The sequence below is a fragment of the Amborella trichopoda genome, chromosome 10 (assembly GCF_054954075.1).
Source record: "Amborella trichopoda isolate Santa Cruz 75 chromosome 10, AtrichopodaSantaCruz75HAP2 v2.0, whole genome shotgun sequence".
Classification (NCBI taxonomy): domain Eukaryota; kingdom Viridiplantae; phylum Streptophyta; class Magnoliopsida; order Amborellales; family Amborellaceae; genus Amborella; species Amborella trichopoda.
Window position 1 is genome coordinate 24,012,254 of NC_142345.1, and position 19,832 is coordinate 24,032,085.

At 37.5% G+C, this 19,832-nt stretch overlaps 1 long non-coding RNA gene across 1 annotated transcript in view; it reads left to right on the forward strand.

Moving 5' to 3' along the window:
* The first annotated feature begins 787 nt into the window (after nt 1-787).
* LOC148780084 (uncharacterized) overlaps nt 788-19,832 on the forward strand; it is a 28,793-nt gene continuing 9,748 nt past the window's right edge. The window contains exon 1 of the long non-coding RNA XR_016043431.1: nt 788-1,020. This is a non-coding gene — a long non-coding RNA (uncharacterized LOC148780084). The remainder of the gene's footprint in view (nt 1,021-19,832) is intronic.

Consider the following 19,832-nt stretch of genomic DNA (forward strand, 5'->3'; position numbering starts at 1 on the left):
TTAAGGATACGTTATGATAGACAACGGAGCACTTAAAAGTTGAAGCAAATCAAGGACAAACTTACAAAGTGTTGAAAAATCTAACAAATCACGAGCCAAACAATCTAGATGAAGATCGACAAGACTAAGAAGTTGAGAGTGACTAAAGAGTCTGAAATATTAAAGCTCAAGTAGAGCAGTTTAAATAGAGGTTCGATGGGAAATCATCTTCTATTGTTACTAAGTGTTGAAAAATCTAACAAATCAAGAGCCAAACAATCTAGATGAAGATCGACAAGACTAAGAAGTTGAGAGTGACTAAAGAGTCTGAAATATTAAAGCTCAAGTAGAGCAGTTTAAATAGAGGTTCGATGGGAAATCATCTTCTATTGTTGAAGACATCTTAGATGTCAACCTAAGGAGACGAGCATCCAAAGATAGCCAAGAGTAGGACTTTGCTGTCACCTAAAGAATGGAATAAAATGATCGTATTCCTTGATAAATATTGGGGTGTCTTTTTTGGATCTTACAGTGACATGCTAGGGCTAGACCCCCTAGCTTTGTTGAACATCACTTGTGTAGAGACCATTGAAGATCTTGTATTTATTTTATATCATATCATATATAAAAAGTATATATTTTATAGGTATATTTTGTATCATATTATATATAGAAATTATACATTTTATGGTATATTACTTAGGGTACTTATCTTGCTGTACAAGTTAACTTACAGTGCAAGTTACTTCTTGTTGTATTATATACATATTAATGATAGTCAATAGTGAGAAGTTTTTCCTCCACCTCTTTATGTGCCGTAGTATCAAAGTGATTGCCAATCAGTTCTGTCCATTGGATTTATTTTACACCATTGGGTTTATTTTACCTAAGATCGATTATTCTCCGACCGATTCTTAAATCACTCTTCTTGTTCTTATGGACGATTGGAATTCTTTTTTGTGGGGGCTTTTGATCACTATTCTCTTCGGCAAAATCAAAGTTTCATTGATCAATGCAGTTCATTTTTTTTCGGTGAATCAGGTATTCTTCCAACCAATCGGTGACGCAGTCGCTCTTCTTTGTTTTGCTTTCACTGTTCTCTCTCTCTTCCATTGCTTCTTGCCCTTCTTTTGTTTTAATTTTAATATTCTATTTCAAGTGCCACGTCTCTCTCTATAATTCCACTCTTGAGCTATCTTCCTCACCTCTTTCTTTTTTTTTTATCATGTACAAGTCTAGAGCAGTAATCGAGCAAGCCCAACCCACTATTTGGAACCCAACCATATTCTTCCAGCACACGAACCTCCGCCTCTAAAAAATCTCACGGTGTGATTAGTTTTTAATTAATGATGTTCGGCTATAGCTATTAAGCATCATCCCAACAATCAGGCTGCTATACTTTCACGTCATTGTCTTGTCTCACCTATTGCGACCATTAATTATTTAAAAAAAAAAAAAATCAAACCTTGGTACATTCATTCACTGGTTACTTCTCTATGCTCGGACTTTTGCAAAAGTTTTCTTTTCAATAGAAAACCACCACAATTTCTCAAATCTCAATTGTACTTACAAAAGTGCGGAAGACAAATTCAGCCAGTAATTATCAAGCTTGTTTTCTTTTTATTTATCCTAGATCGAGTTTTCTTTTATTGAGATCAAGGGTGATCACATCATTCCTACATGGCTTCTCAAAAAGGAGATGTGTTGGCTATAAAACTTTATGGGAAAAACTATCCTGATTGGTGCTTCCATTTTTAGTTTTTTGTTGAAGAAAAAGGTTTGTGGCGATTTCTTGATGGAACTGAATCCCAACCTGATCTATCCAATACTAAAGAAACCCAACAATGAAAAATCAACAATGCAAAAATTGTTTTATGGATCCTTGGCTCTGTAGATAAGGACATTGGAAGACCAATGAGAGGCTTCCACACTGCCAAAGAAATGTGAGAATATCTGGAAAACATTTATCAACAATCAAATATTGCAAGGCAATTTCGAACTAAATACGATATGTTTACCTATGGATAGGAGGAGAAAAACATCCAGGAATATTATGTTGGTTTTATGAACTTGTGGATAGAATATGAATCGGTAAGTATGACAAATATCACCAGTGCTTGTTGCATTAGAAGCTTAAAGAAGATAAATGATGACAGGAAGGTGATGCAGTTTTTAATGAAGTTGCACCCAGAATATGAAATCATTTGAGTCGATATTTTCAATCCTGAAACGTTGCCCAATGTAGATGTCATTCTAGGCGAGTTACTTCGTGAGGAGATGAGAATTGCAAGACATGCCACCATTTAAATAAAAAAGGATATGGAGTCTGTCTTTGTGTCTCAACGGGCAAGAGAAAAGCCATTACAAAAGAAACCATCTTTGCCGCAATGTTATGATTGTAAGGAAATGGTCATATAGCTTCTCATTATAAGAAGAAATTTTTTTGTAATTATTGCAAACGTCTTGGGCATATTATCACAGAGTGTTGAGATCGTCCTCAGCGAGGCAACTGGCCATCAAATACAAGAAAACCTTTTTACAAGGCATAACAGGCTGCTAATGACGTATCAGAAGGATTAATGATAGATATGAGGTCAGCTAGCCCTCCAACAAATACTATTCATGCCCCAAATAAAACAGGGTCCCAGACAACAACTATGTATGTCATTTGGTACAAACTCTATGTCTACGACTATCTCTATTATGGGCTTGTCCAGTATGAACTCTCACCAATCCCCTAGTGTGAATCCCCTTTGGTTTTTTGACTCGAGTGTCTCTAATCATATGACTGAAATGCATACAAGTTCATCATCTACTAAACCATATCAAGGTAATAATCAGATTCTCATAGCTAATTGAGAGAAACTGAATATTACTGGTATTGATAATCTCTCACTCTATGTTGTCCCTAGTGCACATTTTCATTTACCTAATGTTCTCTTTATTCCTAAATTAACTGCTAATTTAATCTATGTGGGTCAACTTGTTGATGATGGTTATAATGTTCAATTTTCTCTTGAGGGTTGTGTAATACAGGACGTACCCATTGGGATAGTGAAAGGGAAGGGGCATAGAATTGGTCGTATGTTTGCCTTGAAGTTTGATAAACAAAAGTGTGATGTTTCTTTCTTTTCTCCATCAGAATCTGATTTTTCTGGTTGTAATAAACAATGGCATATGTAGCTTCAAAGACTTGGTCATCCGAATGTAAATAAATGAGATGTTTTGTTTCGTTCTGTTTCATTACCCAATAAATCACTTACCTTAAATTATGTTAATAAATATTGTATTAATTGTTCTTTGAATAAAAGTATTAATTTTCCTTTTCTTACTAGAGTAGATAAAGCAACTGCACCTTTTCATCTTATTCATAGTGATGTGCGGGGTCCTACTCCAATTTTGTCTATAATGGGATATAAGTATTTTGTTTTCACGTTATACCTACATATACTTTATGTACTATAAATCTGAATTGTTCTCCCATTTTGAAATGTTTTTATCCTTGGTTGCAACCCAGTTTGGTACAAAGTAAAAATCTTACGGTCAGACTCTGAGGGAGGATAATTATCACATGATTTTCAAGAATATTTGACAACTCAAGGCCTTCAATCACATAAAATCTTTCCCTATACTCCACAACATAATGGCATAGCTAAAAGAAAAAATCGCCATATCCTAGAAGTTGTTAGGACCCTTATGTATGACTCTCGTATTCCTCATAGCTTTTGGGTTGAAGCTGAACAACTATTTATCTCATAAAATCGCCTCCCATCCTCAGTCTTGCATAAAGAATCCCCATATTATTCATTATTTCATGTTTATCCTGATTATTCTCTCGTGCATGTATTTGGATGTGTCTGTTTTGTTCTTCTTCTTGCACATGAAAGAACAAAATTTTATGTTCAAGCAACCACTTGTGTTTTTGTGGGTTATTGTCCCGACCAAAAGGGATTCCGATGTTATGATCCAACAGCTCACCGTATACGTGTTTCTCGCAATGACATTTTTTTGGAAAACCTTTTTTTATTACTCTTCAATTGCTTAATCAATAGGGTCCTTAGCTCCTTTCTTGAGAGATTTCTCATATGCCAATACTATTGATAAATCATCATAGCTTTTAGTGCATCTTCAATAAGGGAAACCACACCAATCCACGACTCCTTCATCTCACCAACCAGAGCAAAGTAAGACCTCTGCCCCACCTCAATGTGATTCTCTTCCCTCCATCGTTTCTCATAATTTTATTTCATTTGAGAACTCTACTCAGTTACGACGTTCTTCACGTGTAACTCACCCACTTGACGATATGGCTTTTCCCTTTATGATTTTGACTTTTCACTACCACCTAAAGCTTTGTTTACTACTCTTGATACTGTTGAGATTCCTTCGAAACACTTAGATCTTTGTTTACTTCCTAGATTATGGTTTGCCCTTTTAGAATTAGTTGACATTCCTTCCACCTATCAGCAAGCTTTGACTATGTCATGTTGGAAAGAAGTCATGGATGTAGAAATAAGTGCCTTGTTGCAAAAATGACACGTACGATATCGTACCGTGGCCTTCTAACACATCTATTATTAGAAGTAAATGGGTTTTTTCTATAAAGCTTAAATATGATGGAGGGATTGAATGATATAAAGCACGACTAGTTGCTCAAAGTTACAAATAAGAGTATGGTGTAGACTATGAAGAAACATTTTCTCTAGTTACTAAATAACCATTATACGTATATTAATTGCCCTCTCAGCTATTCGTCAATGGACTATCTCTCATATGGATGCAAAGAATGCATTTATTCATGGACATTTAAAAGAGACAATATATGCGACCTCCTCCTGGGTATTGTCATGACAAGTCTATGGTCTGTCATTTGAAAAAATCCTTGTATAGTTTAAAACAAGCTGCAAGCGCTTGGTTTGAATAGTTTCAACAAGTCATTCTGAATGCTGGGTTGAAACAAAATGCTCATGACTACTCGCTACTTACCCACCACTATTCTTCAGGGATAACAATTCTTTTCTTATATGTTGATGATATTTCTCATCATAGGAGACAACCTTAACAATATAAAACATTTGGAAGAGCTTCTCAGTCACTCATTCAAGATGAAAGATTTGGATCCGTTGACTTATTTTCTTGGCCTAGAAATTCATTATTCCCCAAATAGATATATAGTCAACCAAAAGAAGCACACCAAATACTTGATCAAACTAGTCAACTTATCTGATGATAAACAGGTGTATACACTAATAGAGGTGAATGTAAAATATAAAAAAGATGATGGGAACAGAGTTCCAAATCCCACTCTTTATAGACAATTGGTTGGCAGTCTCCTTTATCTCACTATGACTTGTCCTAGTATATCTCATGCAGTACAGGTCATCAACCAACTTATTGCAGATCCCTATCACATCCACATCGTGGCTGTCCATCGTATCATTCGTTATCTGCAGGGTTCATGTTATAGGTGCCTATTCTTCTCCTCTAACTCTTCTCTCTAATTATGAGCCTATGCTGATGCGGATTGGACAACGATCGACCACTAGATTGTGTATATTTCTTAGAGACTCTCTCATATCATGAAAATGTAAGAAACAACAAACTGTATCGAAATCTTCTGCAGAAGCCGAATATCGCAAAATGTCTTCAGCTTGCAGTGAAATTACTTGGCTGAGAGGTCGTTTACAGGACCTCAATATTCTTCATCAATCTCCTACACTATTATTTGTTGATAATATGAGTGTCATATGCACTGCCTCCAATCCAGTGTTTCACAACCGCACAAAGCATATAGAAGTTAATTATCATTTCATTTGTGAAAAATTCCTGGCTAGAGAAGTTGTCCTCCCGCATATTGCCTCACAACATTAATTTGTAGATATTTTTACCAATGCAATGACTCGTGCTCGTCATGGCTATCTCATTGACAAACCGATGTTGTTTAACCAACCTCAATTTGAGGGGGACTGCAGAGACCATTGAAGATCTTGTATTTATTTTATATCATATCTTATATAGAAAGTATATATTTTATAGGTATATTTTGTATCATATCATATATAGAAAGTATATATTTTATAGGTATATTACTTATAGTATTTATCTTGTTGTGCAAGTTATCTCTTGTTGTATTATATACATGTTGATGATAGTCAATATTGATAAGTTTTTCCTCTGCCTCTTTATGTGTTTGACAACTTGGTTCTTCATAGTTAAACCAATGAAGTAGAAACACCATCAAAACTGCAAATTTTTTTAATATCAAAGTAAATCAACGAGCTCATGGAAATCAACTTCATTATTCCATGTGCTAGAGAAGGATGAAAGAATCAAAGTATATGTTGACTTAGAAGAGCTTAATGAAGCATGCAAAATGATTTACTCTTGCCCAATATAGATACCAACATTGATAGACTACCGGGCATGAAATTCTATCTTCATGGATGCTTTCTCATAATATCACCTGATTTAAATGACTAAAAGGAACAAACATTATAGGTCACACCAAGGAGAGTGCTCTATAACAGAGTCATAACTTTTTTTTAAGAATGCAAGGAACAAGGGTGATGCCTACCATCTTTTAGGAAATGATAACACACAATCATAGAAGGTTATGCAGATGTAATTCTAGTGAACTAAGTCCAGAGAAAACATTTGACCAGCTTAAAATTGGTATTTCATCAAACCAAAAAATAGCAACTTAAATTAAACTCTTAGAATTGGGATTTTGGAGTCGCACAGTTTTAAGCTTTCTCGTTCGTCAAAAGAGGATTGAAGTCGCTTTTCTAATAGTTGTCACCTCCTAAGAGAATTTTGGATATTAGAAATCTACAAACAAGAACACAAGTGACAAGTTGATTCATTTTAAGAGGTTGTAAGGTGTGTCGCCTTTAATCCCTTGCTTTAGATGGAAAAACCCTTTATGTGGGACAATAAGTGCCAAGAAGCGTTTGATGATGTTTACACTCGCAAAAATAACGGGCAAGGGGACTCAAGGTATACTCCACCTGGATTTGTGTGAAACAAAATCAATTAAAATTTCGATTGAGAGATTGGAGTTCAGTCGAATTACAAATTATGGGAAATATATCATTTCAAATATCTTTCTCACACATTATTGACTGTGCAGGCTTGAGGATTACTAAAACTGCAAATAAAAGAGGGATGAAGAAATCAAATAAAAGGTTCTTGATGTGAAGAGTCCCCAGTTTCTCTAAAGAGACTCAGTGTTCATTGATTAATTTGAATATACAAGCTTGTCTTATATAGATAAATACATATGATAAGAATAGAAACAAATCCTATACTATATCCAAACTTACCATAAATACAAGATAATGTATCTACCTTTCCTAAATATACAAAATTACCATATACACCTTCTATATTAACCTGATAGATAATATATACTTTCTTTTCACACTACCTCTCGAACTCAAGATGCTATAAGAGAGAGCAATTGGAGTTTGAACACTAATTCCGAAAACAAACAGTTAGAACTTCAAGTGTATAACAAGACATGTTGATGCAGTGGTTGCCATGCTCAAATTATTGGATCAACAAACACAGAAACTAGTGGCAGATCAACAAACCTCAAGAACATATGCCTCGGGAATTGAGGGCCATATCAGAGTATGCTCGATCAATCAGACAAAAATTCCAGACAAAGTGGTCGAGACAGTTGAGATATCAGAATGGCATTTGGAAGAGCTAACAGAACCGGTTGTGGATCCAAGACAGATTCAGTACCTCGCAGACCAAAACAAACATGATCGAGCAACAAGACAAATGACTTGATCAACAGATAGAACAAACAAACAGAGCGAAGATAATACAAAAAGCAATACGTGATTTTTTTTTAATAATATCACAACTTGATGGTCCGTCACTACACCATGGTCCATCATTGTCAAAGAAGACGACTAAAAATCATTAAGTGGACTCTCGACTAATGACATTTTTTAGTTAAGAGAAAACAAAGATTAGAGAGAGAAATGATGGAAACGGCAAACAAAACAAAAAAACCCTCAAATTTTTAGACGAAACTTTTAGAGAGAGAGAATGGAGGGTCTAGCCCCTACTAGTTGGGCCTGGATTTACTGTCGCTCGAGCTCCCTCGGGGACCAGGGCTCAATGAACACCCTCTCGAACAACTGCTCTAACCGTGCACGCGTGTTCGTTTACGTGCTGTGTTCAAATAGGTATTCCAATAGTGAGAGGATTTTAAAGCAGTAAAGAGGTGGACTCGAACGCCTACCTTAACGCGATTGAGTTCATGGGACGCATCCGAGCCGTAGCCCTCTTAGATCAATTATGAAATCCCTCCAGCTGTCCAACAGCGTGGTTTAAATTCAGCCCCCTCAAAATTCAATATCTCACTTGAAGTCTCACTAAAAAGACTATTGGTAGAATCCACTTATGGTAACCTCCTCTTAATACACGTATGGGATAGTGGTTCTAATCTTAAAGGCTAGAGTGATAGGAAAGATAGATAAGAAAGAGAAGAAGGAGAAGAAAAAGAAGAGTAAGAGTGGGTTGATGAGGACTTAGTTTAAAGATAAGAAGAAGAAGAAGATGAGATAGAAGAAGAAAGAGGGAGACCCCTGAATTGGGCAGCCTCGCAGCGTAACCTCTCTTAAGAGGTATTACCAGAGACAAGATAAAGTATCTTGCTCAAAGGCTTAATACACGGAGGGTTTGGGAAGTGGAGTCGTACGACTTAGCTCGTGACTATATCACTAACTCAAAGAACCTCCTAAAAGTGATCTAGGGAGAGAATAGAAAACAGAATAAAAGAGAGAGAAGGCTGGCCTGCCTATGGCATGGGTCAGTGTCTAGGGGGGCTGGTAGAGAGGGAAAAAAGGATAAAGAGGGAAGATGGACCCACCTATGGCACAGGTACATGGCTTGGGAGGGAGAGTGAGGGCGAGAGAGAGAAAGAAGAATAGAGGGAGAAGACATACCCCCCTATGGTGTGGGTATGTGACTTGGTAGGGAGAGAGAGCGTAAGAGAGGGAGAGAAGAATAGAGAGGGAGATGGACTCACCTATGGTGCTGGTCCATGACTTAGAGCAAAGGAGAGAGAGAGTAAGAGAAAAAGAGAGGGAGAGAGGACGGACCCAGCCTATGGTTCGGGTCTGTGACTTAGGTGAGAGAGGGAGAGTGAATAAGAGGACGGACCCAGCCTATGGTTCGGGTTTGTGACTAACAAATGTGAAGTTTGGAGTTCTAGGGGAGTGAGGGGTATCAAGGGTAGTTTCCTTCTTTAACAATTGTTTCTCTCTTCTCTCTCCTTTGAATTTGGAATTGGGATCAAAGTAAAAGAAGAAGCTAACCTCTTTGAATTCTGAAGCTCTTTCAATTGATTTTCAAATCTCATTTACAAATGACTTCACTTTGCTTAGAGCATCCCCTAAACAAGGTAGATGCAAAAAAATCACTAGAATTGCTAGAAATTACACATTTAATAAAATAAAATAGTAATACCATTTTTTAAAATAATGACCAAAGTACCCCTAAGCATTTTTCATGAAATGACAAAACTATTACTTCTTGAGAGGCCTTTTACCATTGCTAGGCCTCAAGAGCTTTTTCAGATGTTTTTTTGTGGCAATTTGAGCTATCAAACGTCGTAAAATCATCGCTGCATTATTACACACATTTTGATACCCATTGATCGTCTTGAAACGGAGTTTTAAGGAAGAACCCAGAATTCGGCCAAGTCCATAAAATTTTGATTCTTCGACCATGGATTTGGCACAATCTATGATGTTTCGATACTTCATTTTGATCACAAATTGAGGAGGATACTATCACGATCATTTTTGTAATAAATTTCATCTGTTTTGGTCTCCGTTTGAGCGTGTTCCAAATTTGGGTGGTCGCCAGAAAGTGGGATTCTAACAATAGAAAAACTTCTTCAACCTCAAAATTTGGTGTCATATGGCGTTCAATCAGACTAAAAAATCATATCAAGCTGAAGCTCTTGGAAGCACGGTCACAATGGACTCATACTTGCAACGATCCGACATCAGGATATCGAGCTATAACCTCAAAGAATGTTCCCTCTAAGAATTTTCTCGTTTCGGGCTACGCCATGTTGCGTGCCATATGTCAAAACGAGTGTATCAACGAGATCTAGTTCGTGTCTGAATTTGAGAGTAATTAGACTCAAAATGAGCAAGTTATGAGTATTTGAAATTAATCCCTAAATAAGAAAACACAATTTCCATAAATGGAAGCTGGTTCACTAAGGTTGCACCGCTATAGTTTAAAACCTACTATTTTATGGTAAGTTAGGCCCATAATGGTATTAGAGTATCCGATTAAGCCAAAATTTGGTATCTGAAGGTTTTTCGAATTTTCGGATCTAATGGCAGTGGTAAGATACTCTTTGGAGACTTAGAAACTATGGCTGTAGTCATATGGTTTATTTTCAGCATGATCGGAACTAGATTTGAAAACTGAGTTTCATCCTGATCATCTCAAAACTTGTCAGAACGTGACGAAACTTTACGGGTGTCCTTAGGGCATCCAAAACTATCCTCTCACGCAATTTGAGGCCATTCTGATACTTCCTCTAAGTTTACCCAATATCAGGCTTATTTCTAAAGTGTTCCCATGGTTTGGCAGCGTTTTTAACACCAACTATATATATATATATATATGGGACCAGGTTACTATCATCTCTCTCCTTATGTGTTCTAGAGATATAAGTACATCAAAAATGATGTATAACGACTTGCCCCGCTGAATTATACTCTTTGAGAGAAGTGAGAAGTTTAGCATCCGGATCAAAACCCGCAAGAGTTCATCTTTCGAATTCTTACTAAGGCGTTTTTATTGTCACTTAACAATCTTTTTCTTCTCGATTATCACCATCAACACGATCCTTAAGGGGGAGACCATGCTAAGCTTCTTCCCTGAGGGATTAACGCAGTGGATTCTAATGACTGGGGGCCTTATTTAAGGGCTTGATAAACCCAATACTACTAGAATCCCTTTTCTGGAGAAGTATGATGACCGGGGATCTTCCTTATGGGTTTTCTTCCCAACTTAACAATGCTTCCAAAGGAGCCAACTAGTGGGTGCCTTTGGGGCTTGAATCTCAATCTAGTGGCATTTTTTGTTCCAACAACTGAGGGCCATGTTTAAGGGCTTGGGACCCAGTATTATCTGAATCCCAATATTATGAGAATCCAGATGTGTTTGGCAGTCGGGGGTCTTGCTTGGAGACTTCCTTCCCAATCTGCTAGATTTTTCTTTAGAGGCTAGTGGTGGGGACCTTTTGAGGGCTTTGTTCCCATTTTACACTGAGGCTTCAATTTGTCTATTTTTCTTTAGATAAACAATCGAGGAGAGGCCCTCAACAGAGTGTATGACTTGCTTCACCAGAATTTGGACTGATGGCACAAGGCGTGTCTCTTTGGGGGCTTACACCCAATATACCGAGCTTAGTCAGGGGCTTTTTGGTGGCCATCCTGAAAGTCTAAATCATTCGGCAACTGGGGCCTTAATAAGACGATCTCTTTCGGGCTTGAACCCCGATCATACTGGGTTTAGTCGAGGGCTTTTTAGTGTCCATCTCGAAAGTCTAAATTTGTTAGTAGATAGGAACCTTGATAAGATGATTACCCTCGAAAACGGGGTATCGATCCAAGCTAGGCACTTAATCGCCTTTGGGAACTTTTATCTCAGATTGTCAGCATGCTCTTCTTGTTTTTTACTGACATCTTGAATTGGAGAATCTCTTCGACAAGTGGTCATCCTTACTTGCCAACTTGATGATTCTTATGATCTTCAAGAGACCTTTAGAGGCTAATCCGAGTCATTGGATTTTCTTAAGCGCTTTTTGGTCTAAGTGGTAAGGTACTCTGTGAGGGGCATTGATTCCTAAACCACGTAGCTTTTACTTTCTTCAAATTGGTTGAAGCCACCTACGAGGGCGAGCGTTGCATCATCTATTTATTAGTCCAGTGATTTTTCACCTTAACTTGATAGAAGTGGTGTCGCAAAACGGTTTTCACCAACTTCTTCTTTTATTGAGGCTCTTTTAGCCATGACTTCAAGGTCATGTCTATGTTTTATTTCCATTTTTACTCACGCTGCCCTTTAAGGTTTTCACCCTTCCCAGTTGTCTATTTTAGAACACTTTTACTCGTGACTTCATGGTCACGCCCCCTCTTTCATTTTTACTCATGGTGCCCTTTCGGGTTTTCACCGTGCCCAATTTTATTTTTGACAATTTTATCCATAGTGCCATGGCTATATCCGCTTGAAGCTCTCACTTTTACTGATGATGATCCTCTTCGAATTCTCATCATGCCCGGCTTCCTTATCTTTTTTGATGATTTTACCCACAGCTTCATGGTTGTGTCTGTATGTATAGAAGAGAAGACCTCCCCCTTGATGATGAGTAAGATGGAGGAGTTATAGCTGGGGGTGATGGACCACTGGGAGTGATGGACCACTGAAGGTGATGGATCACTGGGGCTGATGGACCACTAAGGACCAGGGTCTATATGACTCTTTAGGCATGGTTTTGCTCATGGCCTCTTATGAAGGCTCAGATGAGAAGGGTATTTTTTGGTATGGCTCCATGGGGATAATGGAGTTCTTATGTGACGCCCAGGTAAAGGAGTTCCTAGGATTTTTTTTTGTAATGTTTGAGCTAGTGAATGAAATTTCAATGGAAGAGGTAAATTCTTTATAAAAATGGTATTTACTTAACTCATGGAGATGGTGGTTCAGGTGTTTGAGGTCATTTTCTATCATTTGTATCCCCGGTACGAATAAAGAGAGAGTAGTTCACGGCTTAGGTCCGCAGGTACCAAATGCATGTGGACTACGGAAACTGTAGGTCAATAAGCCCTGATCGAGAAGTAAAATTTCCAAAAGTCTCAGAATGTCCTAAGAAAGTTCAAGATCGTGCCTAAGTGTCTCCTAAGGACACCTTCCAAGTTTTGTCTCAATCCAACAAATTTTAGACAATGCAGATAATAAAACAGTTTTGGGAAATTCTGCCTTACCATGCAAAAAATAGACTTTGAATTACAACACGATTATCGAAGCGTCAAATGGTCTCTAGACCATCGCTATTGGATTCAGAATATTCGAAAACCCACAGGCATATTTAGACACTTCAAGAAACCCATGGGTACCAAAATAGGTACGTCATACACTATTACAGTGCACCCTCGGTGACCCAGTTTCCATTACTGAAAACTGTGATTCTCAATTTTGGGGGCAAACTTCAAATCACCTTATCTTCCTCATCCCAAGTCGAATCGAGCACAAATTTTGGGAGCATATTCGTCTCGACGACCCAATCAATTTGATATGCAGCACGCATAATGACACAGCTCGAGCCAACAGAAATCAAAGAGAAAAGTTTGCTGGAATGTTCCAAAAGTAGCAGGAAATATCCAACAACATATCTTCTTGATTAAATGCCCACATCACGCCGTTCGCACGTCGGATCTACCTCAAACCAGACCCATTACGAGCACGAGGTTAGAGGTTTCATCTGAGCCGAATCTCACATGTGATGAACGGTCAGATTCGACACATGATGAGTACGAAGTTTCTTCAAATTCTGGCCACCGGAATCCAAACTCCGACCAAAGTTTCCCAATTTGAAAAATGGTCGTCCGCGCACCAAATCGAGTTGTTCTTTTTGCAAAACAATTGTGGCAACATGCTTGTCTTGCTACGATTGGTTGTTTACACACCATGCCACCGTCAACTGTCATGAAATGGCGGTAACCTTTAAATGTCCCGATCTAGCAGAAATACACTTCAGGGGCATTAGGGACAACTCCCCACTATACCTCATCTCTGCCCTCCGGGTCTCTCGCCTTCTGGTTAAGAAGTGTGAAGGGTACCTAGCTAATGTGGTTGAGAATCGGGGTGTTCAAACCCAGCTAGAAGGGATAACAGTAGTACAAGAATACCCTGAGGTGTTTCCAGAGGAATTGCCATCCCCACCTCTAGAAAGAGAAATCAAATTTGAGATAGAAGTAGTACCTGGCACTGCTCCCATCTTCAAAGCCCCATATAGAATGGCTCCAACGGAATTGAAAGAGTTAAAAGAGCAGTTGCAGGAATTATTGGATAAGGGATTCATCTGACCTAGAATGTCACCCTGGGGTGCACCGATTCTGTTTGTGAATAAAAAGGATCGGTCCTTGAGATTATGCATTAACTATAGGCAGTTAAAGCAAGTGACGGTGAAAAATAAGTGCCCTCTGCCTAAGATCGACGACCTCTTTGACCAGCTCCAAGGGGCCCAAGTATTTTGAAGATTGACCTCTGATAGAGTTATCATCAATTGCAGGTCAAGGAGGGAGACATCTCAAAGACCGCTTTCAGAACTCGATATGGTTACTATGAGTTTCTTGTGATGTCGTTCGGGTTAACCAATGCCCCCGAAGTGTTCATGGATTTGATGAATAGGGTTTTTAGACCCTTCCTAGATGACTTTGTAGTGGTTTTATCGATGATATATTGGTATATTCCAAGAGTTGGGAATTTCATGAACAACATCTAAGAATTTTCTTGAAAACTTTGAAGTTGGAAAGATTGTATCCTAAGTTGAGCAAGAGCGAGTTTTGGCTTCCCAGTGTGGCCTTCCTTAAGCATATTATTTGTCACACCCTAATAATTTACAATATTATTATTCCTGAGATGTGACAGTCAAAACATATATACATCTCTTGATAGGACAAATTTACTGTGGCGAATTCTTAAAAAGTAACAAAAGAAAGCTTAGACACAACTACAATACCTTCCAAACTTGATCCTGACGAGCACTCAAAATGAAACCGCAGTTATCCTGAAAAAATTTTACCATAGTTTGATGAGTTTGGCTCCTCAGTAAGTGATCATCATAATCCTAAAAATAATCATCGATGAAAGATATAAACAAACTTTCAAAATGGAGGTCAATTAAAAACAATGTGAGCACAAGCATTTATATATAACACTTTCAGTTTTAGATATGCACAATTAAACATAATCCAAATGATTGAAATGCATATAACATTTTAGCGGCAGTGCATAACTCAAAAGATTCCACAAAATTACCCTTCTGGCGTCCCAAGTACGTCACCTATTTACCCCATCAACGTCCTGATGGATGCACTTAATCCCTATTAGCGTCTCAGATAGGTCCACTTAATCCCTGCAGGTCCACTTATAGCTCACCGGCGTACCGGATGAGTCCACATAATTCCTAACGAAGACCCGGATAGGTCCACTTAAACCTCACCGGCGAACCGGATGAGTCCACTTGCATATTTAAAGTATTTCTAAATCTCTTTAAACATTCAAAAGCAGCAATATCATGTACTCAACATATCGCTGAAATCATTAATATGAATTTCACTGAAACCATTAATAACAGTCACTTTCAATAACATTTCAAAAATAACCAATCAAATATTTTGGGCTCAAATTTAGAAAGGTAGCAGTTCATAAAGACATTCTAGCATAATTGCCAGTTTAATATGTATAGAAAAACTCTTATAGAATTTCAAGAATACGAAATTATTACAATTTATGAGATGTTAATTCGCAATTAAACATTTCACAACAATGCTATAATCAATTACAAAAATATTAATTTTTAAATAATAAGGCAGTCATTGCACATGAAATTTACAATGTCTAAATATTCAAAAACAGTAGAAAGAAATCTCACAATTTTACTAATAGCAGAAATATCACATTTATTTCTAATAATTTTATTTCTAAAATTTTCTAACAATAGACAAGAAAAATAAATAAATAAATTTATTTCTAAGAATTTACAGCATTTAAAATTTCTACTATTATAATTTTATTAAAAATATTATTTTTCAAAATAATGAGGTCACTTGCGCATAAAATTTATCGCGCCTAAAATTCATGATAATAAGCAAAAATAATTATTTCGTTTCATTTTTAAGAAGAATGAATTATTTTTCAAGATAATGAAGTCACTTACCTAAAATATTTGAGAGGGAGCTTCCGATAAAAATTCGGCTAGAGAGAGAGATCTCAAAATTTTCTAGGGTGGGAGTCCTCGCCTCTCGTATTTAAATTCTTAGGATACTATATTATATTATTTTATTATGTTACACCTCACACATGAGGTGTAACCGTTAAATTACACTTTAAACGCTTAAAGCCCACATCCTTTAGTGGACGTGGCAAGTGCAAGGCAGCAAAAGCTTTAAACCAAAAGCTTTTTGAAAATAGTGATGGTCCCTAAGGACCATCATGCTCATAGGAACCATCACTTATTAAAAGTTTCCCCCTTTTTTTTTTTTTTTGGAATTTTAGAATTATTACATTCTTTCCCCCTTAAAGAAATTTAGTCCTCTAAATTTGTGTACCTGATTACTGAAAAAGATAGGGATATTTTTCTCTGATTTCATCTTCTCGTTCCCAAGTCGACTCTTCTATTGAATGGTACTGCCATAAGATATGAACCACAGGAATCTCCTTGTTGTACAACACTTGCACCCTTCTATTCAGTATCAAAATTGGTTGCTCAATGAAGGATAGGTCCTTCTTGATCGGTAAAGGTACATATTTCAAGATATGAGATGGGTCAGGTTGATATTTTCGCAGTGACAATACATGGAAGACATTATGGACGTTTGCCAATTCGGGTGGTAAGGCAAGTCTATAAGCGACACCTCCGATTCTTTTCAGGATTTCAAATGGTTCGATGTAACGTGGGCTGAGCTTTCCTTTCTTGTCGAATCTCATAATGCCTTTTATTGGTGAGATCTTTAGGAAAACTCTATCACCTGCCTCAAATTCAAGATCTCTCCTTCGGTTATCGGCATAACTCTTTTCCCGACTCTGAGCTGTCCTAAGCCTTTCTCGAATTAATGTTATCTTAACTGTGGTTACCTGGACAATTTTTTGCCACAAAAGCTTCCTTTCACCAACCTCGTCCCAACAGATAGGTGATCTGCATTTTCTTCCATACAGGGCTTCATATGGTGTCATCTGGATACTGGCTTGGAAGCTATTACTATAAGCAAACTCAATCAGGGGTAAATGGTCATCCCAGCTTCCTGTAAAGTCAATGACACAAGCCCTCAGCATATCTTCCAAAGTTTGGATGGTCCTCTCCGATTGTCCATCAGTTTGGGGATGAAAGGCAGTGCTAAAGGTGACTGTTGCCCCCATGGCTGATTGTAGCCTAGCCCAAAATTTAGAAGTAAACCGAGTGTCTCTGTCCGATACAATACTGACCGGAACTCCATGCAACCGCACTATTTCCTTAATGTAAAACTGGGCCAGTCGATCCAAAGTGTACGTTGTGAGAATTGACAGAAAATGGGCAGCTTTGGTCAGCCGATCTACAATGACCCAAATGCTATCATATCCTGAATTTGTTCTAGATAAGCCAAAGACAAAATCCATAGAGATGTGCTCCCACTTCCACTCTGGCACGGGTAAAGGCTGCAACAACCCAGCGGGCCTTTGATGCTCAACTTTTACTTGCTGGCATGTTAGGCACTTAGACACAAATAACGCTACCTCTTTTTTCATATTATTCCATCAAAAAGTTGTCTTCAGATCTTGATACATTTTAATACTTCCGGGATGTATCGTATAACGAGAGTGATGTGCTTCTTCCAATATAGTTTTCTTCACACTCTCATCATTCGGGACATAAATCCGACCTTTGAATCTTAGCAAATCCTTACTACATGTAGAGAATTCGTCTCTCTTTCCTTGCTTCACCTCTTCTACAATTGTTATAAGCTGAGGGTCTTTCTTTTTGTGCCGATCGAATCTGTTGGCTTAATTGAGGTTCTGCCTTAATGTTGGCAATCATACTTACCACACCATTAATGGACGGAGCCGGATGCCAATCCACTATTTCCTCTAACAATCTCATTTCTTAGATCATTAGATGAGCTAAGACTCCCGTAGATTTTCTACTTAGAGCGTCGGCCACAATGTTAGCTTTTCCTGAATGATAATGGATTGTACAATCATAATCTTTTAAGAAATCCATCCATCTTATCTGCAGCATGTTTAAATCCTTATGAGAGAAGAGGTATTTCAAGCTCTTATGATCTGTGTATATTTCGAATTGCTCACCATATAGATGATGCCTCCACATTTTCAAAGCGAATACTATTGCAGCCAGTTCCAAGTCATGAATTGGATATTTTTTCTCACATTCTTTCAACTGTCTGGATGCATATGACACTACTTTTCCATATTGCATTAATACACAACCCATATTGCATTAATACACAACCCAAGCCTTTGTGTGAAGCATCACTATAAATCACAAATCCCTCACTCCCCTCGGGAATAGTTAAAATAGGTGCTGAAGTTAATCGAACTTTTAGTTCTTGAAAACTCTCCTCACATTCACTTGTCCACTCAAAATTGACATTTTTCTATGTCAATCGAGTCAATGGGGTTGCGATTTGAAAAAATCCTTCTGCAAACTTTCTGTAATATCCTGCCAATCCCAAAAAGCTTCGAACTTCAGTCACATTTCTTGGTTGTTTCCAATTAACAAAGGCTTCAACCTTTGAAGGATCAACTGATAAACCTTCCTTTGATATGACATGTCCTAAAAATGTCACTTGTTCAAGCCAAAATTCACATTTACTCATACAATTTCTTTTCTCTTAATATTTGCAATACCATTCTTACATGCTGCTCATGTTCCTTCGAATTCTTGGAATAAATTAAAGCATCATCGATGAATACCACAATAAATTTATCCAAAAAGGGCTTAAAGATCCGATTCATCAAATCCATAAATGCAGTCGGTGCATTGGGTAATCCAAAAGGTATGACTAAAAATTCATAGTAGCCATACCTTGTTCTGAAATGTCTTGAGAACATCTTCACTTTTAATCCTAAGCTGATGGTATCCAGATCTAAGATCAATTTTTTAAAACACTTGTGATCCTTGTAATTGATCAAATAAATCATCAATTCTAGGTAATGGATACTTATTTTTCACTGTCACTTGGCTCAACTGTCTATAATCGATACACAATCTCATAGTCCCATCTTTCTTTTTAACAAACAATACCGGAGCACCCCAAGGTGACACACTGGGCCTGATAAAACCTTTATCTAATAATTCTTTCGATTATTGTGTCAGTTCCTTAAGTTCTGCATGTGCCATTCTATAAAGTGCCATAGAAATTGGGGCTACCCCTGGCAATAATTCAATAGAGAATTCAATTTCCATATCAGGCGGTAATCCTGGCAATTCTTTTGGAAAAAAGTCAAGAAATTCTCGAATAACCAGAGTGGTATCCAAATTTATCTCTTCCTTCCTATCTTCTTTGATATAGGCAAGAAAGCCTTGACACCCTTTTCGAAGGAGGCGATTAGCTCGAATACAGAAGATTAAATATGGTGGGGAGTCTTCTTTGATACCATTGAAGTAAAATACTGGTTGATTCGAAATACTAAAGGTAACCATTTTCTTGTAACAATCAATACTTGCATAGTATGCAGAAAATCAATCCATGCCTAAGATTACATCAAAATCTTGAATTTTTAGGAGTATTAAATCAACCAACAGTTCCTTTTCTTCTATCTTTATTACACATGATTTGTACACTATATTTGTATCAATTGAATTTCCCATCGGTGTGGCTACCTCTAGAATGTATTCTAATTGTTCTGGTTCTACCTTTAAGTGGCATGCAAAATGTGGTGACACAAATGAATGAGTAGATCTAGGATCAATCAAAACATGAGCTACTTTTTGGAAGATAATAAGAGTACCTTGGATCACTTATTTTGAGGCCTGAGTGTCTTGCTCGTTGATCGCAAATAGTCTTCCCTTCATCTGAGGCTTTTGAACT